Source organism: Podarcis melisellensis (genome assembly GCF_964234715.1).
Source record: "Podarcis melisellensis genome assembly, chromosome: 16".
Taxonomy (NCBI): Eukaryota; Metazoa; Chordata; class Lepidosauria; order Squamata; family Lacertidae; genus Podarcis; species Podarcis melisellensis.
The window spans coordinates 30,122,537-30,143,207 of record NC_138533.1 but is presented as its reverse complement, the minus strand read 5'-3'; the positions used below and the strand labels follow the sequence as shown (position 1 = coordinate 30,143,207).

The window sequence follows — 20,671 nt, the reverse complement described above, 5'->3', positions numbered from 1 at the left end:
TCCCCTAGAATATTAAAATACAATGATTCATCAAATATTAAAAGCTTCCCTGATCCATTGCCATTGCCACCACAGATGGAAGGCGATGGCCAAAGCAAGAGGGAGACCAGCAGGCCAAGGGATCTGCAGCTGGTTGTGAACTAAGGCCGAGGAGGTGCTGATGCAAAGTTCATGACATTCAGCACCACGGTTAGCAACCCTGCAGCTGAGCCAAAGATGCAAGTTGTTTCAGCCCCAGCTTGGAACAACTGCCAGAACTTTTTATCTTCTGGACCATACAGTGGCTATGCTCTGCCTCTGCAGTCAGAGGTAGCAATGTTTCTGAGTACTAGTTGCTGGAAAACACAGGTGGGAAGAGTGCTCTTGCGCACATGCATTTGGGCGGCCACTGTGAGAACAGGATGTAGGTCTAGATGGGCCATTGGCTTGATCCAGCAGGCTCTTCTTACATTCAAAGTCAAGATTAAAAATTCATCCCCCAAGTGCTACATCTGGCCATGCAAAGGATGAGCATCTTTTAATGCAGTCATTTGCTTCCTCTAGACAGTGGGTTTTCAAGCTGTGGGAGAAGCTGCTCATATCTTTCTTGATCTTCCAAGGTATCTGGTTTATTCACAAGAGTCCTGTGGCAGAGCTACCTCCATGGGGTACGGGGGACAAGGTGACAGTGGCTCCACAGTGGCTCCTAAGGTGTGGAGCCATCTCCTTCCCAGGGTGGAGGTTGTAAGAGGACACCGGAAATGGGTATTCCTATTCTAGAGCCTAGACCATTTGTGCACCTTGCTGATTAATCATTCAGCAAGTTTCACCGCAATTGTAGTTAATGTCAGGAGGGTTAATCATGTGGCTGACACAGCTCCTCACACCAACAGAGGACAATAAGATCTGGGTTGAAGATTAAGCCCAAGTGGATTTGACCCACCAACAATTGGTGATGAATTGGGGAAAGATAATTACTTTCCACCCGCCTGAACTCAAGTCTGAAAATCAAACTCGGCAGCTGCACACTGGAGTTTTCTTTTGAAAAGTTATTGTTGTTGAAAAGTGGCAACTTTCAAGTCAGTTAAAAGAGTGCTCAGGGAGACTAAAATATTCCCCGCTGGTTTCTGTGCGTGACAATTTTTTAAATAAAAAATGTCTCTTTTATTCTCTTGCATAGAAACAGTCTCCGTTTAGCCTCTAGGAATGGCAGAGAGCCAACATGGTGAGCAGAGACTAACAATCTTTTTGCTCCTTGTCTCCCGGACAGAAGGGGTATGTGTGTGTGTGCGCATGGACACATGGGCAATATGTGCATCTCAAAATTCCTGAAGGCGCAGTAAAACTGTTCTACTTTGACAAAGACTAAATTCATAATGCACAGATAATTTCAGAAGCTCGCAGAAAACCTGGCATAATCATACCATTTCTGGTAACATGTCTCACAACTCCTCAGTGGGGAATTTAAAATTATGTCTTGAATAATGGAATTATGCCCGTGAAGCAGTTGGCTTGGACGAAGAGGGTGTGTTTTGCTCCTTCTTTCTACTTTACTGCTGCCAGTCAGTACAGCAATAGTGAGCTGGAAGCCCCAATGGTCTGACTTGCGGAAGAGGCACCTCCTTATATTCCCAATATTGTCTCAGCCATGTGATGAGGCCATCCGGGGTCTTATACAGGCTGGCCCAGCCTCTTTGAGCAGTTGGCTTATGTGATAGGAATTTTGAGGTCTTGATATATGGTAATGTTCATAAGTGTACCAACCAAGCACGTACGTAGATCAGCACAGGAAGACCGACCCGGAACCATTTTGATTCCCAAACTGACCAAATGTTTTCCCTGCAAGGAGGGAGTGGGAGTCAGGGAGCCTTCCCCTTGTCTCAGGAATTGAGTAATGAGCATTTTAATGGGTGACAGACTATCAGGAAAGGCAGTCAGATAATGGGTGACAGACTATCAGGAAAGGCAATCAGAAAAGGCAATCAGATAACTTGGCAAACAGGAAAAACAACATTCAAATTTCTGTTTTAGACCGCCTTTTCTGTGATGTAGGTGTGATGTATCTGGGGGGTGGACTTAGGTTACACCCCTTCTGTGATGTATGTATGATGTTTCTGGGGATGGTCTTGATCTACAGGGTGGCAATTTCAAAAGTCTTTATAAGGCCTTGCGCACCATTGTTTTGGGTCCCTCCTCTCTCCTGCGGGTGAGGGGAGCACCCTGTTGCAACAGATCAATAAAGATCAAGCTTACTAGCTGCTTTGCTTCTCAATATTCTCTGGGTGGCCTAAAGGGTCCTCAACCAATTCTGTTGGCACCGACATCCACACTATGGAGTGGATGAGGATCCCACTAGGGGTCCATCCTCAGAGACTGAAGAAGGCAGGAAAACTACGTCCTCAGGACAGGACAGCCCGGTTACTAAGGGGCAAACAGCAAGAGAGCACTATTGCCAACCAAGTTCTGCTCATGACATCCTGGAGCCAACTGATCTGCCAGTGATCAAACAGGATGCTGGACTCAATGGGTCCCCCAATACAGGGCATTTCTCTATTGCACCCAACCCCATTAAAATGGGGCGTTTCCCGACGGGTCTATGGCTTGTGGAAGAGTTGTAGCTTGGTGCACACATACAGGTTCGGTCCATGAACCTTCAGCTCGGGTGGGTTCTCGTTTGGAACCTCACAAGAGCCAGTATTATAGGCCAAGACATTAATAGACAAGATGTCAAACTGTTCTTATATGCAACAACAGCGGCAAGAGTATTGTTAGCCCAGAAATGGAAGCAAGAAGAAATTCTGACGAAAGAAGAATGGCAGACGAAATTTATGGACTATGCAGAATTGGACAAAATGACAGGAAGGATTTGAAACCTGTGGGTTTACAGAAGATTGGAAGAAGTATATGAATTATTTGAAGAGCAGCTAAAATCAACAAATTATATTAGTAGTACTACAAGACGTTTTGTAAAAAGGAATATATGAAGTGTTACAAAGTAGGAAAAGATATTGGTTATGAGTTTGCAATGTAGTAGGGAAAATAAGAAATGCATACTAAGAGATTAGATTGGAAAATTTTCAGACAGGACTGATGGAAGTAAAAAAAAACTGAATAAGATGTAAAAGTATGTTTAATTACTGTTGAAAATGATATGTTAAAAAACTAATAAAAATGTATATGTGTGTGTGTGTGTGTATAAATATAGTGAGTGAGTGTGTGTGTGTGTGTGTGTGTGTGTGTGTGTATACTTCAAAGAGCTACTGCAAGTTGGCATAGACAAGGGATAGAGAACAAAATGCCCGCCATGTTCCCACCATGTTCCCTCCATGTTGGCTGGAGCTGAGTTCAACAACATCTGCCCTTCTATAATGTGTTGGGGAGAGGGGTTATTAGGTTGTTCTTGTTTTATTTTGAGTATGTATGTATTTTATGTTTTCATAGTTTGATTTTATCTTGTGAACAGCCCCGAGACCAGTGGGTATAGGGCAGTATACAAATTTTAATCATCATCATCATCACCATAGAATCATAGAATTGTAAAGTTCGAAGGGACCCTGAGGATCATCTAGTCCAAGCCCCCGCAATCCAGGAATATGCAGCTGTCCCATATGGGGATTGAACCTGCAACCTTGGTGTTATCAGCACCATGCTCTAAACAACTGAGCTCTCCAGGGATAATCTGGAAGGCAACATGTCGGCTACCCCAGGCTGTATGCAGTGGGGATGCTCTTGAGATTTTCTGCCTCAGGTGTCAATATAGCTTTGCCCATTCCTGTGGAGCGGGTGGCGCTGTGGTCTAAACCACTTGCAGATCGGAAGGTCAGCAGTTCGAACCCGTGTGACGGTGGTGAGCTCCCGTTTCTCTGTCCCAGTTCCTGCCAACCTAGCAGTTCAAAAGCACACCAGTGCAAGTAGATAAATAGGTACCGCTCTGGCGGGAAGGTAAACGGTGTTTCCGTGTCCTGTTGTGCCAGAAGCGGTTTAGTCCTGCTGGCCACGTGGCCCAGAAAGCTGTCTGTGAACAAAAGCCGGCTCCCTTGGCCTGAAAGCAAGATGAGTGCCGCACTCCACTGTCGCCTTTGACTGGATTTAACTGTCCAGCGGTCTTTTACCTGTTGCCTGTCCCTGTATTTTTCAAGCCACTGATCATTTATCTCTAGGACCGAACGGTAACAATACTACATCCAGTTGCAGCATTAGTTTTCAAATTCCTTCCAGGGGCATGATTAGCTTCTCAAGGTTTATTACAGGGTTTTGAGGTTTGTGCGGCGGAATTCAGACACACAAGAGTTTACAATCTAATCTAGATGTTATTAGCTCATTCTGGCCGAAGGAGTGCTTAGGAAATCCAGTCCACTTTTTCCACAAAAATGAGCTCTCCATCAGCCTGGTGGTGCTGATGGTAGCCGACGCAAACTTTAATGGCACAGTGCCTGGGGGAGAGCAGTCCTGATCTCATTGCAGAGGTGTTACCACTAATAACCAGAGTCCTCCGCAGCAAGAGTGTAATGATACTTTGCAATTACACAGTGGGTTTATTTTCCAAAATGGCAAAGCAAAATTAATTAGCTCTTTCAGCAAGTTGCTATAGCCAAAGGCCATTGTAAAACTGACGTGTACAAATTAAAACTCTCCCTCTCTCTCTGTCCAGAAATGATACGACGAAAAATACAGCAGTCTAGAAATTGTAGTCAAAAGAACAGGCCCAGTTCTTTGTCCTAAAAATTCATTTACCTGTGGTGGTTGTTTTTGTGATCAATTCAGTATTAATCACAATGGGTTTCAAAAGATGTTGAGAAGTAAAGTTTTCGTGCATTTTTTGTTTGTTTGTTTGTTTGGTGGCCAGCAAATGTTATGGTACAAAAATAAGGGATGAAATAGATTTGATGTGGGAGATAAAGGACCGGGGTGAAGGGGTGGGGAGAGGATGAAACAGAGGGAAATGTTGTTGATGGAAAGGCCATAAAAAGGGTGCGGGATGGTCCTATTACAGATCTTCTGCATCACATCTACCTTCTCCCTCCATTAGTCACAAGCTGCCTTAGTCAGATCTTTGTGTCACCCAGCACAGTACTGTCCACACCGACAATCAGACTGAAGTTTCTCCCAGACTTTCCTGTGAGTCTGAACTATGTGGCCGTTCCCTGAATAATGCTATAGACACCCCTTGCCTGAGAGTCTGCACAAGCCACTTGTCACAGATTACCGTATTTTTTTGCTCTATAAGACTCACTTTTTCCCTCCTAAAAAGTAAGGGGAAATATGTTTGCATCTTATGGAGCGAATGCAGGCTGTGCAGCTATCTCTGGCTTCTGAGATTCAGAATTATTTTTTTTTCTTGTTTTCCTCCTCCAAAAACTAGGTGCGTCTTGTGGTCTGGTGCGTCTTATAGAGCGAAAAATACGGTAACTCATAGCATTTATTGTTATTGTTGCTATCAAAGGGTTAAAAGAGTAGCAGAAACGCTCTAATCACTGAGCAGCTGGAGGTCATTAGGCTTCCAGGAACATGAGTCTGTATAAATAGTCCCCCTGTTTGTTTGTTCTCCCCCTTCTCCCTTTTGGGTGTGTGTTTTGCTGAGATGTGTGGTTCGTCGCCAGGGTTGTTTTTTGGTGTTTTGTAAATAAACCTTATTTTTGATTTACAAACCGCATGCTCCAGGACTCCCTTTTGGGAAGATGCTGCCTCTCCTGCCCTTCTTAGCTGCTGCGCGAAATCCTCTGCCGTGGTGAGACTTTTAAAGAAGGAAGTGCACTGGGCATTTACATTAAACTAATTAAAGTTTAATGGGACAGGTTATGGATGTTTGTACGTCAAGAAGGAGATAAGGAGAGCAGTTCAGAGTGATTTATGCAAGGACTGGAGTGAAGACAGAAGCGGTTGCTGACAACGAAAGCCTCCAAAGCAGCTTGAGTCCTGCAACGTGCCTAGAAAAGTTTTAAAGAGGCACTGCGCAGTTTGTACTCGCTGGAAGACGTCTGATTCCTCAAGCAGAGCCACCTCAGCAGCTGGGAGTCGGTCTACAGGTGTGTGAGTATCGTTCCTAAGCCCCAGGGAGGATGGCAGAGTCCCAGGAAAGTTTTACTGTCCCGTTTACGCGACTCAATGGGAAAAATTGGCAAGATTGGAAGGCTAGAGTAAGGGTTTGGTTGCAAGCAAAAGAGTTGTGGAGCTGTACTGAAGCACCGCCTTTACAGGCAGCTGCAGACGCGTCTGCAGAAGCCAAAGCAGCAGCAGCAGCTTCACAGAAACGCGACAGGAAAGCCCAAGGTCTACTAGTTTTGGCAGTGGGACCAGAGCAAATGCCTTATGTTTCTGAGTTAAAGAACACGCATGAGGTCTGGACGGTTCTGCAGCGGTTAAATTCCAGAAACACTGCGGGGGCCAAGATCCATGCTACAAGATGTTTGTTTGATTTACGTCTCCAACCGGGAGCGTGTGTGAAAGAACATATTGCCAAAATGGTGTCTGCCTTTAATCAACTAAGGCAGCTGGGCATTCCTTTCTCTATGGAGCAGCAGTCATACATATTGTTGTCTTCTCTTGATAAAAGCTATGAGACTCTAGCTCTAACTTTGGAAGCTATGCCTTCAACTGAATTAACCCTTGAATACATTTCTTCTCGGCTTGCGGATGAACAGGATAAAAGGCAAAGAGAAAGAGGTTTATCTTTAAAGGGGAGTTATGCTGTGCCTAAGAGTGTTGATGCTGAGTTTGAGCACACAGTAAATGCTTTTGCAGCTAGACACTGTTTTCGCTGTGGTTCCCCTTCCCATCTAATCAGGAATTGCACACGTGAACCTGGTCAAGACAGCAACAAGGCCGTTACCCCTAGTTACCAGACAAGGAGTTCCAGGGGACGTCGAAGAAGAGGAGGAGGTCGTGGCTACTCCCACAGCACACAGCACATGGCTTCAGCAATGGCGTTGATGCAAGGGCGTGGCCAAGGCAGCAATCTACGCTGGTTGATCGACAGTGGTGCATCTCACCACCTGGTGGCGCCATCTAGTGTACGTTTGCAGAATTGCAGACATTTGCTAACCCCTAAAGTTGTGACTATGGCAGATTCAACTAAACGTTCCTTAGAGACTGTAGGCACAGTGTTCTTAAATTGTTTGCAAACAGAAATTGATGCCTACGTGCTAAAGGGACTGAAGGGGTGTATTTTGTCTGTGTCAGAACTTGATAGAAATGGGTTTAAAACTGTGTTTGAAAATGGGGTTTGCACTATTTCAAAGAATAACGTATCTCTTTTGCAGGTGGAATGCAGAAATGGGTTATATTATTTTGAGACAAGTCCAGGTGAAGTTGAACAGGTTCATGCTGGTTGTGTGAACACGCCTACCCATAATTCTTGTGTTCATTTATGGCACCGCCGTTTAGGGCATATTAATTTTCAGTATGTTAAAAGGCAACCTGAATTATCAGAAGGGTGCAAATTGAACAAATGTACTAAGTATTTGGATTGTACTGCATGCAAAAGTGCGAAGGTTCATAGATGCAGCTATCCCAGTTCAGATAGGAAATCTGACAAAGTATTCCAACTTGTGCATATGGACCTATGTGGCCCAATGCCTGTTGCTAGCATGGGAGGTTCAAAGTATGCACTGTGTCTCTCGGATGACAAAACAAAGGTTACATGGTTTTTTCCTCTCAAAACAAAAGCAGATACTGCAGAAACAGTTAAAAATTGGGTTCATGCGGTAGAACTTGAATTCGGTACTAGAGTACTTGCTTTTCAGACAGACAGAGGGTCAGAATTTACCGGGTCTGTGTTGCAGAATTTCTTTAAGAAAAAGGGAATTAAGCATCGTCTGTCTACACCTTATTCCCCCCAAGAAGGAGGCGTGGCCGAACGTAAAAATAGGGTTCTGCAAGAGTTGGCAAACTCTATGTTGTTTGATGCTAAACTTCCTCAAAGTTACTGGGCGGAAGCCTGGCAGGCGGCTACTCATATTCTGAACCGAGTATATAATTCGGTAATTGATACTACGCCTTATTTTGCTTTATATGGGAAGAAGCCCAAAGTTAATTACTTTCGGGTGTTTGGATCTCAAGCCTATGTACTTATCCCAAAAGCGTTAAGGAAGAAGGGAAGTCCAAGGGCTAGGAAACTCATCTTTTGCGGGTACGAACCACATGCCAAATCTTGGAGGTTTGTGGACCCAGGTGGGGATACTACAAGAGTGGTCCTCAGTAGGAGCGCTGATTTTTGTGAACAGTCCGGATGGACTCACTTACACGCTAACCCTGACATTTTGAGAGATGATTTAGGCATTCATGCTGAGAAAGAAAGTCCAGAGAGTGATGAGCCAGAAGGGGATGGTGCACATGGTTCAGATGCAGATTCTGATCAGGCACGAGGTTCTTCTCCTAAGGTAGAAAAGCCAGAATCTAGGAGTGCTCCAACTTCGCCAGTCAGTAGGCCTAGCAGACAGCAAAAGCAAAGCAGGTCACCTGCAACACCAAGCCCAAGGGAGGTATCTAAACGGAGGTCTTTATCCCTAGAGGCACGTCCAGACATAAAGTCTGAGACAGATTCTGACAGCCAACGGTCAGAGGGGGCACAAGAGGAGCAATTGCGCAGGTCAAAACGCGCCACGAAGGGCAAGCCGCCAGAGCGGTTTAAGGTGACAAGTGTATACGTAAATATGGCACAGTGTGAGCCAGAAAGCTATATGGAAGTACAACAGCTTCCAAGCTCAGAAGCCGTAAAGTGGCAGGAAGCAATGGAAAAGGAGATGGCTTCAATGAAGTCTCTCGGTGTGTTTACAAGTACAGAGCTTCCGAAAGGGCAACAAGCTGTAGGTTGTCGATGGGTATATCGTTTAAAGCCCACAACTACTGAAGAGTTGCAATATAAAGCCCGGCTAGTTGCAAAAGGGTTTTCGCAGCGCAAAGGTGTTCACTATTCTCAAATCTATGCCCCTACTTCAAGATCGGAGTCATTAAGAATGCTTCTAGCCTCTTCAGCTAAGAAGGGAAATAAGCTGTTTCATTTTGATGTCAATGTGGCTTATTTAAATGCAGACTTACAGGAGGAAGTCTATATGACACCACCACCAGGTTTTGAAGGAGACAAGCCAAACCAGGTCTGGCGCCTACACAAATCCATTTATGGGTTGAAACAGTCCGCCCGTAATTGGAATTCCTGCTTAAACGATGCTCTAGAGAGCATGGGGTTCAGAAAGAGCGCAGCAGATGCGTGTCTTTATCTAAAAGGCTCGGGATGTGAACAAGAAGCAGTTTTGATATTTGTTGACGATTTATTATACAGTGGAAAGGATGATAAACTTGCACAACAATTTGCCACAAAGCTTGGAGAAAGGTTTCAGATAAAATCACTAGGCAATGTATCTGTTTATCTAGGAGTTAAAATTCAGCAAGATGAAAATGGTAACTATTGGCTTAGCCAAGAAGCTAAAATCCAGCAGTTGCTGGAAAGGTTTAAAATGTACAACTGTGCTGGTGTTAAAACCCCAATGGAGTTAAGTTACACAAAGGATGCTCAAACTGAGCAAAAGGCAGAGTTCTGTAATCCCGGGGTTTACCAGTCAGCGATAGGCAGTCTACTCCACATTGCACAGTGGACTCGGCCCGATATAACATATGCTGTCAACATGCTGTGTAGACAAGCTGAAAAACCATCAATGCATGCTTGGCAAGGAGTAAAAAGAGTTTTAAGGTATCTCCAAACTACCAAAAGCTTTCGCTTAAAACTATCAGCAGAGGGCAGCACACAACTTGAATGTTGGGCCGACAGCAGTTGGGCAGATGCTGGACCAGATAGAAAATCAGTGTCAGGAATAGCGATAAAATTTGGAAATGCACTAATTGGTTGGAGATCAAGAAAACAATCACTTATAGCTTTAAGTTCAACTGAATCTGAGTTCAATGCGTTATCAGATATATGTAGAGAACTGGAATTTTATAAGCAACTGGTACAAGAATTGTTTGGAGAATGTTCCCTACCTATCAGAGTTTGGGAAGACAATCAACCTTGTATTAAACTAGCTAAATCAGGTCAATTCAAGGCGCACACAAAACACTTGGATATCCGTTATCAAAATGTATGCCAAAGTGTAAAACAAGGTTTAATTGAACTAAAGTATTGTCCAAGCCAAGAAAATCTCGCAGACGGTTTTACAAAAGCTTTGAGTCCGCAATCTCATAAATGTTTCTGTTCAGGTTTAAATTTGTATTAAGGTTGGTACAGCTCAGTGTTACGAGCGAGAGGGGGTGTTGCTATCAAAGGGTTAAAAGAGTAGCAGAAACGCTCTAATCACTGAGCAGCTGGAGGTCATTAGGCTTCCAGGAACATGAGTCTGTATAAATAGTCCCCCTGTTTGTTTGTTCTCCCCCTTCTCCCTTTTGGGTGTGTGTTTTGCTGAGATGTGTGGTTCGTCGCCAGGGTTGTTTTTTGGTGTTTTGTAAATAAACCTTATTTTTGATTTACAAACCGCATGCTCCAGGACTCCCTTTTGGGAAGATGCTGCCTCTCCTGCCCTTCTTAGCTGCTGCGCGAAATCCTCTGCCGTGGTGAGACTTTTAAAGAAGGAAGTGCACTGGGCATTTACATTAAACTAATTAAAGTTTAATGGGACAGTTATTTATTTACACCCTGCCCATCTGACTGGGTTCTCCAGCCACTCCGTGTGGCTTCCAAAAAACTATAAAACCACAGTAAAACATCAAACAATAAAAAAATTCCCAATACAGGACTGCCTTCCGATGTCTTCTAAAAGTCAGATAGTTGTTTATTCCTTGACATCTGATGAGAGGGTGTTCCACAGGGCGGGTGCCACCACCGAGAAGGCCCTCTGCCTAGTTCCCTGTAACCTCACTTCTCACAGTGAGGGAACTGCCAGAAGGCCCTCAGTGCTGGACCTCAGTTTCCGGGCTGAACAATGGGGACAGAGATGCTCCTTCAGGTATACAGAGCCAAAGCCGTTTAGGGCATTGAAGGTCAGCACCAATAATGTGAAGCATGCTCTACAATGTATAATGCTATGTATTTCAATTTTAGAACTGGATCAAGGCCGAGTGATACTGATTAGCCCAAATTGAACCAAAGGCTTCACGGGCTGGTTCAGACTAGTTCTCCCAAGTCCGACACTCTTAACAACAACAGCCCTCATGCTTTTGTGGATGGCAAAACTGATTTTTCAGAAGATATGGTCACCAGACATATATTCACAGAAAAGCTGTGGATGAGAGGGTGGTTCTCAGGTATGCGTAAAATCCCTTACACTTGGTAAGCTCTCATTTTCCTGGCTAAAGAATCTGAAGCAGCTGGAGTTCTGTTTGTTTCCTCTTCCTTTTAAAAAAAGATATCCCTAGCAATGTGCCCCAGTGGATATTTTAATTCTACCTACAACACATGCCCAGCTTGTGTCACACGAGCAATTCCACTGTTAAGATTATGTTGCTGTGGCAATTCCCATTAAAACAGGAGACGGGTTGTTAGGGAATGCTAAGGAATATTCCTATCTTCAAAAAAGGGTTTATTTGGTCATGAAACAAAATTTATTTTTTTCCCCTGCCGACTAAGAAGACCGACTTTGCTCCAAATTTCAGCAACTATGAGGAATAAGTTTTCTCTTCAATATCCTGGATTTTAAATACCAATTTTTCCCCATATGGAGAATTTCATCATAGTCAATGTGAAACCAGCAGTGCAACCATGCATGTCAACTCAGAAGTTCATTAGACCGTTACAAATTATTAAAAAAAGAAGAAGTTCATTAGACCATTTCCCAGGTACACATGGAAATAGGATAGCGGCCTAAATTGTTTTCTTTGCCCATTTACCAAATTTTATAATTTAAAACTACATTACAATGAAAACAGAAATGAGTACATTAAAAAAGCAAAAACCTAGTGTTTCAATTTCATTTTTGATTTTTAAAAATCCCACTTATTTAGAAGCTGCAGGAATTGTTTTTTGTTTTTTTAAGGAAATTAATATTCCCTTCTCAGAAGATGTCTAAAATTGGCCACGCAGCGTGTTTCAGAAAGTGAGGACCACATATCACAAAGAAAGATTGAATGTGTTGAGATTGTTTCGTTGGGAGGCCATGTGACAGCTATCTTCAAAAACCTAAAAAGCTGTGAGTCACAAAGATGATGGAGCAAATGTTCCAGAAGATAAGCCCTGAATAAATGGGCTCAACTGACAAAATTTTGAATAAATATTAGGGAAAAGTTCCTGGTGGTGTAACAGCAGAACAAGACTGCTTTGGAAGGTCGCAAGCTCTTCCTCATGAGAGGTTTCTAAGGATTTGTTTATTTAACAAAGTTTATATACCGCTTGGTTGTCTATGTGGTGCGCAAGAAATATTAAAGTCATAAATAAAAACATTTAAAGATAATTAAAATTAACAATAAAAAACAACATATGTAAACATGGATAGGCTTGCCCAAACCAAAATGTTTTCAGCAGGTGCTGAAAACAGTATAACAAAATGTCAACAGGCAGGGAGTTTCAAAGCATACTAAAAGATTGATTTCTTGCAAGTAGGGCATGAGAAGGTAACAGTGCCCAGATTGAAGTGGTTGAGTGAGAACATATGGGGCGAGGTGATCCTGCAAGCAAACCAGTCTCAGGCTGTTGAGGGCTTTTTGCACCAATAGTAGCACCTTGACCTTTGGGCCGGCAACAAGGCTGTTTACAAGGCTGAAAACCGTCCTGGGGTCTTCAGTTGAAGGGCAGTATATCAATTAAATAAGTAAGTAAGTAAGTAAGTAAGTAAGTAAGTAAGTAAGTAAGTAAGTGAGCAACCAGAGCAGATCTCTGAGCTGAGCTGTTGAATGATGACAGGGTCTCACTCCTGCCAGCAATTGTGCTGCATGGGTAGATAGCCGTCACTGACCAGGAAGTGCAGGCCGGAGGGCCACCCTACCTACCAGAGTTGCCGTAGAGTAGGTCTCCTGCATTAGGGTTTATAGGAATATCCTAGATCAGGGGTAGGCAACCTAAGACCTGGGGGCCGGATACAGCCCAATCACCTTCTCAATCCGGCCCATGGACGGTCTGGGAATCAGCGTCTTTTAACATGGGTGTGCTTTTATTTAAAATGCATCTCTGGGTTATTTGTGGGGCATAAGAATTTGTTCATATTTTTTTTTCAAAATATAGTCCGGCCCCCCACACGGTCTGAGGGATGGTGGACTGGCCCACAGCTGAAAAAGGTTGCTGTCCCCTGGTTTAGTCAATGCAAATGTATTCACAGGGCCTTGCTAACACAAGAACGGCCCTCTTGGTGGTAGCTCCCCATTTGCAGAATGCTCTCCCCTATGAGGCATGCCTAGTACCATCACTATCTGTTTTTAGACACCATAATTTCCTGCTTTTTAAAATAGTGGATCGGCTTTTTGGCACATATTAGCATGTTAGGCTTTTAAAAACTCTCTTGCTTTTACTCACTTTTAATGCTGCTTTGAGTTCATCTTGCAAAACAAAACAAAAAGGAACTACCAAATATTAATAATAATTATGAATCATATATTTAAGCTAAAGCAAATGACCCTAAACATCACAAATGCATTTCAAGGGCCGAGAACAAATGCAATGTTGGGGGCTGAGTATGGGGATTCAAGTAACCTGAGTGCTCAAAGCACCCTGTCTCTTCATAATCACATCCCTTTCGCTAGGCACCGACGTACCAAAGAAGTTCAAAATGAAACAGTCGTGAAAGAGACAGCCAGAGGGTTGGATCCAGACCATCAGCACAATCTTAGGCACGTTGACTTAAAAATTAAATTCCACTAAGGGGTGTTTGCCAAGGGAACCAGGAGATTGCACTTAGCTCCCATTGAAATCAATGGGGCTTAAAGGCCCACCTGACTTTATCCCCTAGTCTTCAATGAGATTCAATTGCCGCTCAGCCTGGATCTCAGAACCAGATATGCAAATTACCGTATAAACACCACTTCATTTGCAAACTCCCTTTCGATTTTTTAGCTTCTTCAGAATCTGAGGGTGGGAGTGGGGATTTGCTTTGGAATTCTAGGCAAATTGGCGTTATCTCTAGCTAAGTGCCACTCAAGAGTGGATCTGCTGAAATTAGTGGACCTAAGTTAGTCATATATATTGATTTCAATGGGTTTGTGCCAAGTAGAGTTTAGTTGGCTACAACGCCCCCCGTTTCTGAACTCATTGATAAATTAAATGTTCTCAAAAAGCAATGTTTTTAGAAATGGTTTCTCAAGCAGCAGAACCCAGCAATCTTACAATTCCACGTATGGACAGGAGTCAGCAAGGTGGTGCTAGGCAACCACTCAAAATCTGTTGCTGCATAAGAAATGTGGCTTTCTCCCCTGAATAGCTATTTTACAGACATTTGCTGTGTTGCTTTGGGGGGGGGGGCAGGGGAGGTCTAAAGGTAAATATTTTCTTGCTGCTCTTGTTTAACAGCTCGGCTCCCAGCAGAAGGTTGTCTGAGGCCAGACGGCAGCTGGACCGACAAAAATCTTACAGGCCCCAGAGACGCCAGCGGTGTTCTGGCATTCAGGCAACGGAGTGGTATAACGGACAGCATCAACTGCTTGTGTGAGACTAGCATTTAGAAACTTGCAAAAGGAACACCCGATAAGACGGCAATAAAATAAAACACACTGGACAAAAGCAGCATTTTTGCACCTCAGCGATTCAACACCAACACTAAGCGGGTCTGGAAGGTTTACAGCGCAAATCAAGCCATCTGTTTTCCAAAAACAAACCAATAGCATTTGGGCAGGCAAATGAATTTTGATAGTATAGTCATTGCTACTTCCCAGTAAGCAAGCATAGAGGCAGACAGGAGCATGGAAATGAAGAAATCAGCTTTTAAAAATGGGTTCAGGGGTTGGGGTGGGGGATAGAGAAGTTGTTCTCACAAGCAAGGAAACAAACAACCACTTTCTTCAAAATCAGGTTCCCCTGTTGGGCATACAAGTGGCAACAAGAATTGATTGCCTGCTTTTCCATTTCAGAGAAAGGGAGAGGGAGAAAGATTATAACAGAAGCTCTTTAAGGTGAAACACAATCCAGGAGTTAACATAACTTGGCAGCCGGCTCTATTTAAAGTATCAGCCAACCCTCACTTCTGTTCTGTCATTTCTTGAACAAAATCCTTTCTGTAAACATACTATAGGTTCCACTGCAGGTAGTCATCCAGCCGTTACGCTTTCAATTTAAACAACACCACCACAAAGCTATCTTGCTTCACCCCTTTGAAGTGCCACTGTTCCACACTGGATGCATTAAAAATAAAAGCGTTCTTTTCCCCGCACATATTAGCTTCGGGAAAGCTTGTGCAAGCGAGAAGCAAAGTGGAATTGAGAGAGACCAGGAAGGCTCCCCCCCCCCCCCCGTCCCTCAAATTTCTCCTCCTGACCTGGCTCCTTAAATCATGGCATTAAAACGCAACAAAGATAGAGGTCTGCAGAAAAACTGGAAAAATATAAACGGGTACCTTTGCGACAAGGATGGGAGCAGTTTTGCAGTGATGTTTCTCTGTGCTGGAGGGATGTGGATCTTACAGAGATCTTGGAAGCTGCAGTATTCTCTTTGGTCACAATTGATCACATTACGACAAGAGCTTAGGGATTCCGAGAGCAAGAGCTTCTTCTAAAAGGGGCAGCGTCCTTCCTTCTCGTCCTCCTTCCCTGCTGCTCCCAAACCACACTCAGCTGGCAGGAACTGTTTCTTAAAGCTGACCTCAGAACGCACCTCGGGATGCGCGCATTTTCTTGTGACACGCCCCCTGTTACTTGGTTACTGACACATAGATGACACAGCCAAGAGCCCAGGTAAGGAGCCAATTCACCCCTGAGCTGAACTCCTTTGAAAGAAAGCGCTCTTGGCCAGGGAATACCATCTGGCTTGCAGGTTGGAGAGATTTGCAGGCAAGTGCTTTGCAGGCAAAAGGTCCCACTAAAGGAGCTGGAAGCTGGAGAAAGCCTCTGCCTGAAACCTTGGCAACTTGGCACCCATTCACACTTTTGGGCATGTGCTCCGTTTTCTCAGCATTGCTGCGTTCTTATTTTCCACATATGTGTCTCGTTCTGCCAGCAACAGGAAAAGATGCTTTGAAAGGGGGAAGAGGGGCTGATGTGTGACTGAGGTCACAAAAGAATTCGGTGCAAGGAGGACATAAAGGCACACGCTTAATCCTTTGCTACATTACGCCTGTAGATTCCACCCGTTTACTTTCGCCTCTTTTGTTTCCCTGCATTTTGGCTAAAACCATCCCCATTCTGCATCGATTCTTAAAGTCAAATTCTGCACTAAGAGCAGCTTGATTCTGCAACTTGATTAAATTATGCAAACAAAACTCATTTATACAATTTCTTCTGCATGGCATGGGGCGGTGCTGTTTTTACTGAAATTATTGGTATGGTTTTAATAGATTTTTTTAGAAGTATATAGTTTTAATCTTATCCAGGTTTGACTGTTTTTAGTGACTGTTTTTAGGGGTTCTTATTTTTGCCTGTAATCTGCCTAGAGTCCCATGAAGGGGGGGGCGCGCAGGAAACAGAGTATGAATAAATATATTATTATAATAATAATTAATGCAGACCGGCCTTTCCCAACCTGGTGCCCTCCTGATCTTTTGAACTACAATTCCCATCAGCCCCTCAGAGGCTTAACAAACTGAAGGACACTGTCCTCTTTCTATGCTCCTCCCGATGGAAACATGCAGACGGGGACAGATATGCCCCTGCTTTAAGTCATTTACATACTGTCTTCTCTTCTATATTATTTACAGTGGTACCTCGGGTTAAGAACTTAATTCGTTCTGGAGGTTTGTTCTTAACCTGAAACTGTTCTTAACCTGAAGCACCACTTTAGCTACTGGGGCCTCCCGCTGCTGCTGCGCCGCCAGAGCCCGATTTCTGTTCTTATCCTGAAGCAAAGTTCTTAACCCGAGGTAATATTTCTGGGTTAGCGGAGTCTGTAACCTGAAACGTATGTAACGTGGAGCGTATGTAACCCAAGGTACCACTGGACTACAAAGTTTGATGACTAAGCTCTTTAGTAACAAAATGTCTGATTACTGGAACGACGTCCAAACACTGAACCACTGGTATATCAAAAAAGGACTCTTTTTTGTTTGCAACTGTTCAAGATAAAATCTATTCTGGAAAGAGAAGAAATGAGCACTGAACCACTGATATATTACAAGTGAACTATTTATTTACTGTGTTTGCAATTGTTTAAGATAAAAAAACTATTTGGGAAAGAAACTACTTTTGCCATACTTAATGGACATTTATTGTTTGTTTACAAATAGTTGTATTGATGATATTATCTTGCGTCGATTGCAGTAGTTATATACAGTGGAACCTCGGTTTTCAAATGTAATCCATTCTGGAAGACCGTTTGACATTCGAAAACCGAGGAGCAATGGGCAGTCGGCAAAAAAGAAAAACATGCAGCGGATGCTGTTCGGCTTCCGAGACGCTTGAAAACCGAGGTTCCACTGTACCACCACCCTGTTCATTGTTTTATTGTCAGAGCATCACATTCAAAGAAAGATGTGCTCTTCCAAGCCCATTTTCCAGCATGTTTGCACTCCTGTCCCAGCAACGACTACCCTGGCTTTGTTACAGACGCAAAATGGCAGGATCCCCAAGGACAGGGAACTGGCTTCAGGCACCAGGCCCACTGGCAGACCAACTCTGTGTTACAAAAATGGCTGCGAATATAATAATAATAATAATAATAATAATAATAATAATAATAATAATAATAATTTTATTTATATCCCGCCCTCCCCAGCCGAAGCCAGGCTCAGAGCGGCTAACAAAAGTAAAAATAACACAGTTTACATAAAATCACAATCAATTAACTGAAATACATTCTAAAATCAATTCATTCTAAAATCAATTCAGAGTCAAATTAATGGCAACCATTGGGCTAGAGTTCTATGAGGATTGCCAGAGGACGGGGGTCAGGCTGTGCCCTGGCCAAAGGCCTGGTGGAACAGCTCTGTCTTGCAGGCCCTGCGGAAAGATGTCAAGTCCCGCAGGGCCCTAGCCTCTTGTGACAGCGTTCCACCAGATCGGGGCTATGGCCGAAAAAGCCCTGGCTCTGGTTGAGGCCAGCCTAACCTCCCTGTGGCCCGGGATCTCCAAGATGTTTTTATTTGAAGACCGTAAGGTCCTCCGTGGGACATACCAGGAGAGGCGGTCCTGTAGGTACAAAGGTCTTTGGCCGTATAGGGCTTTATAGGTTAAAACCAGCACCTTAAACCTGATCCTATAGTCCACCGGGAGCCAGTGCAGCTGGTATAGCACCGGTTGAATGTGATCCCGCGATGAGGACCCCGTAAGGAGTCTCACCACGGCATTCTGCACCCGCTGGAGTTTCTGGGTCAGTCTCAAGGGCAGCCCCACGTAGAGCGAGTTACAATAATCCAGTCTGGAGGTGACCGTCGTGTGGATCACAGTGGCTAGGTCAGGGTGAGAGAGGTAAGGAGCCAACTGCTTAGCTTGGCGGAGATGGAAAAATGCTGCCTTTGTTATAGCTGCAATCTGCGCCTCCATGGAGAGGGAGGTGTCGAAGATTACACCCAAACTCTTAACGGACGGTGCTGGCACGAATTGCGCCCCCAAATCCCATATTGTCCTGACCCAGCCAAAGGACCTCTGTCTTCGAATATGACATGGAGGCTGACAATGTCAACCCTGCTGTAAGGGAATCCCTTGCAGACGACTGCAGTGGCTGGAGACAGAAAGTCAAGTTGTGTTTCCACAGCAATGACCAGAGGAGGAATGACTGCTCGGAGGAGCGCAGAGAGGAGAAATGCCACGGTGCATCTGCCGCAGCACAACCGGATCCCTTCACTTGCCCCAGCTGCAACAAAACATGTCTCGCCTGCATTTTTTCTCTCCAGCCACAGCAGGCGCTGCAGCCGTCCGACAGTTTGACTTCACCCCCAAAGCTGCACTCCTCCATTGTCCCCGAGACAGACAGATGCCAAATGATAACCATAAGAAGCTCGAGGGCAGCGCGCTTGGTTCCTGAGCATTTTTTTATCTATGCAACAACCCTGTGAGGTAGGCTGGGTTAACAGGTACTGAAAAAGCACCCACTGAGCTTCATGGCTAAATAGTGGGCTAAAAGGACCAATATTTTGACTTATCTATAAGGCCGCTTAATATGTTTCTATGGTACAGTGGGGTGGCTTAGGGTATGGCAATTGAGATCGCAAGACCCTGGCAACTGGCGTCATTTCATGATTCTGCCCAGGATCTCCCATAACTGCACACATGAATTGCTTCCACATGTTAATGTCACGTCTAATTTTTCCACCCCAACTTCTTGAAGTGGAAATACCAACTATGATCGTGCATGATCAAGCTTAGCATTTAAACCTGAGAGGTTTGACATGTATTGTTTGACCTGATTTGTTGACCTGCTTAACAAGAGCTAGGGCAATAGACTTTTTCTGCAGGATAGCAAAAGTATCCATTCTCAGCAACCTGTTGAGCACAGCCCACACTTTCCAAGCATAATCGTAAGGGCTAGCAGCTGGCCTTGTTGTCGTCGTTTTTTAAAAAAATAAAAACTGGGGAGCTCAAGAAGCCAGGCAAACGCTGCCTTCACAATTTCCCAGGCATCTTAAAAGGGCTGGAAACACGCCTAGTTTTTGTTCTTCAAAGGAGAGGTTTCCCAAAAGCTGGATCCCATGCTCAGGATCACATTCTGTGCTTGCAGCACAAAGTGCAAGGACCTACCCCCCCCCAACCTCCTGGTATTTCCACACGCAGGTGTCCAGCTTCTCGTTCTCAGACCACAACCCGACTTACCAGGTAGCAAACTCCACTGAGTTCAAGACAACTCACGTCTGTGTAAACATGGTGCAGACTGTGCTGCGAGTCTGTTTGAGACCAACTTCAGAAATTCCTGTGGCGCAATTAATGCTGCCTGGAATGCTGAGTGGGCGCTATTGCTTTCCCATTGTGTGCTGTTCCAAAGGTCATGGCTGATGTGGCAAGCATAGATGCAGCTGGAGCGCAGCACAGAGCCTGCAAAAATGCAAGCCACCGTCAACAAACTTTGGTAGGGCTAGCTGTGAGAGGGCATTGTTGCAATTATTATTATTATTTATTATCATGGCAACTTTTAATCAATTAACCCATTGCATTTTAAAAAAAACAACAACAGTGCACATTTGTATTGACTAAACCAGGGGTCAGCAACCTTTTTCAGCCTGGGCCCATCAATGCCCCTCCTGGGGATCATTTTGCAGGTTCACATCTGCTCAACATGTTATTATTGTGCCATCTCTAGGGAAGCCGAAATGCTGATGTGCTAAATCTGCCAACAGCAAACATGTCTTAGTAAACAGGAGCCATCCCCATCTGTAGGATCAAGGACTTAGGACAAGTTCCCGGATTACCATATTTTTCGCTCCATAAGACACCCCTGACCATAAGGCGCACCTAGTTTTTAGAGGAGGAAAACAAGAAAAAACATATTCTGAACGAAACAGTGGATGTATGATTTTTGTGGTTCATGCTGTGGCCACAGACATGCTATATGATCTGATGGTGAATTTGGGGTGACCCAATGCACAAATCCTGAGGATCCATGTGGATCCGTGCTTTGTAACCACGTTTTTGCGCCAATGCTGGAGCAGTTTTTTTGCTCCTCCTTTTCTTCTAATTTCTCTCCTCATTGCTTGTTTTAGTATTCCTCTCT

General features: G+C 44.2%; 1 protein-coding gene and 1 long non-coding RNA gene across 2 annotated transcripts in view; one reads left to right on the top strand and one right to left on the bottom strand.

The window, feature by feature from the left end:
* COMT (catechol-O-methyltransferase) overlaps window positions 1–15,678 on the bottom strand; it is a 33,275-nt gene extending 17,597 nt beyond the window's left edge. Inside the window, exon 1 of the mRNA XM_081893490.1 lies at window positions 15,435–15,678. The gene's annotated coding sequence lies outside the window, so the exon portion shown is untranslated. The remainder of the gene's footprint in view (window positions 1–15,434) is intronic.
* LOC309359643 lies at window positions 10,810–12,291 on the top strand. The gene is made up of 3 exons (XR_014163887.1): window positions 10,810–10,910; window positions 11,006–11,208; window positions 12,124–12,291. It is a non-coding gene; the product is annotated as an uncharacterized lncRNA (long non-coding RNA).
* Window positions 15,679–20,671: the final 4,993 nt, after the last annotated feature.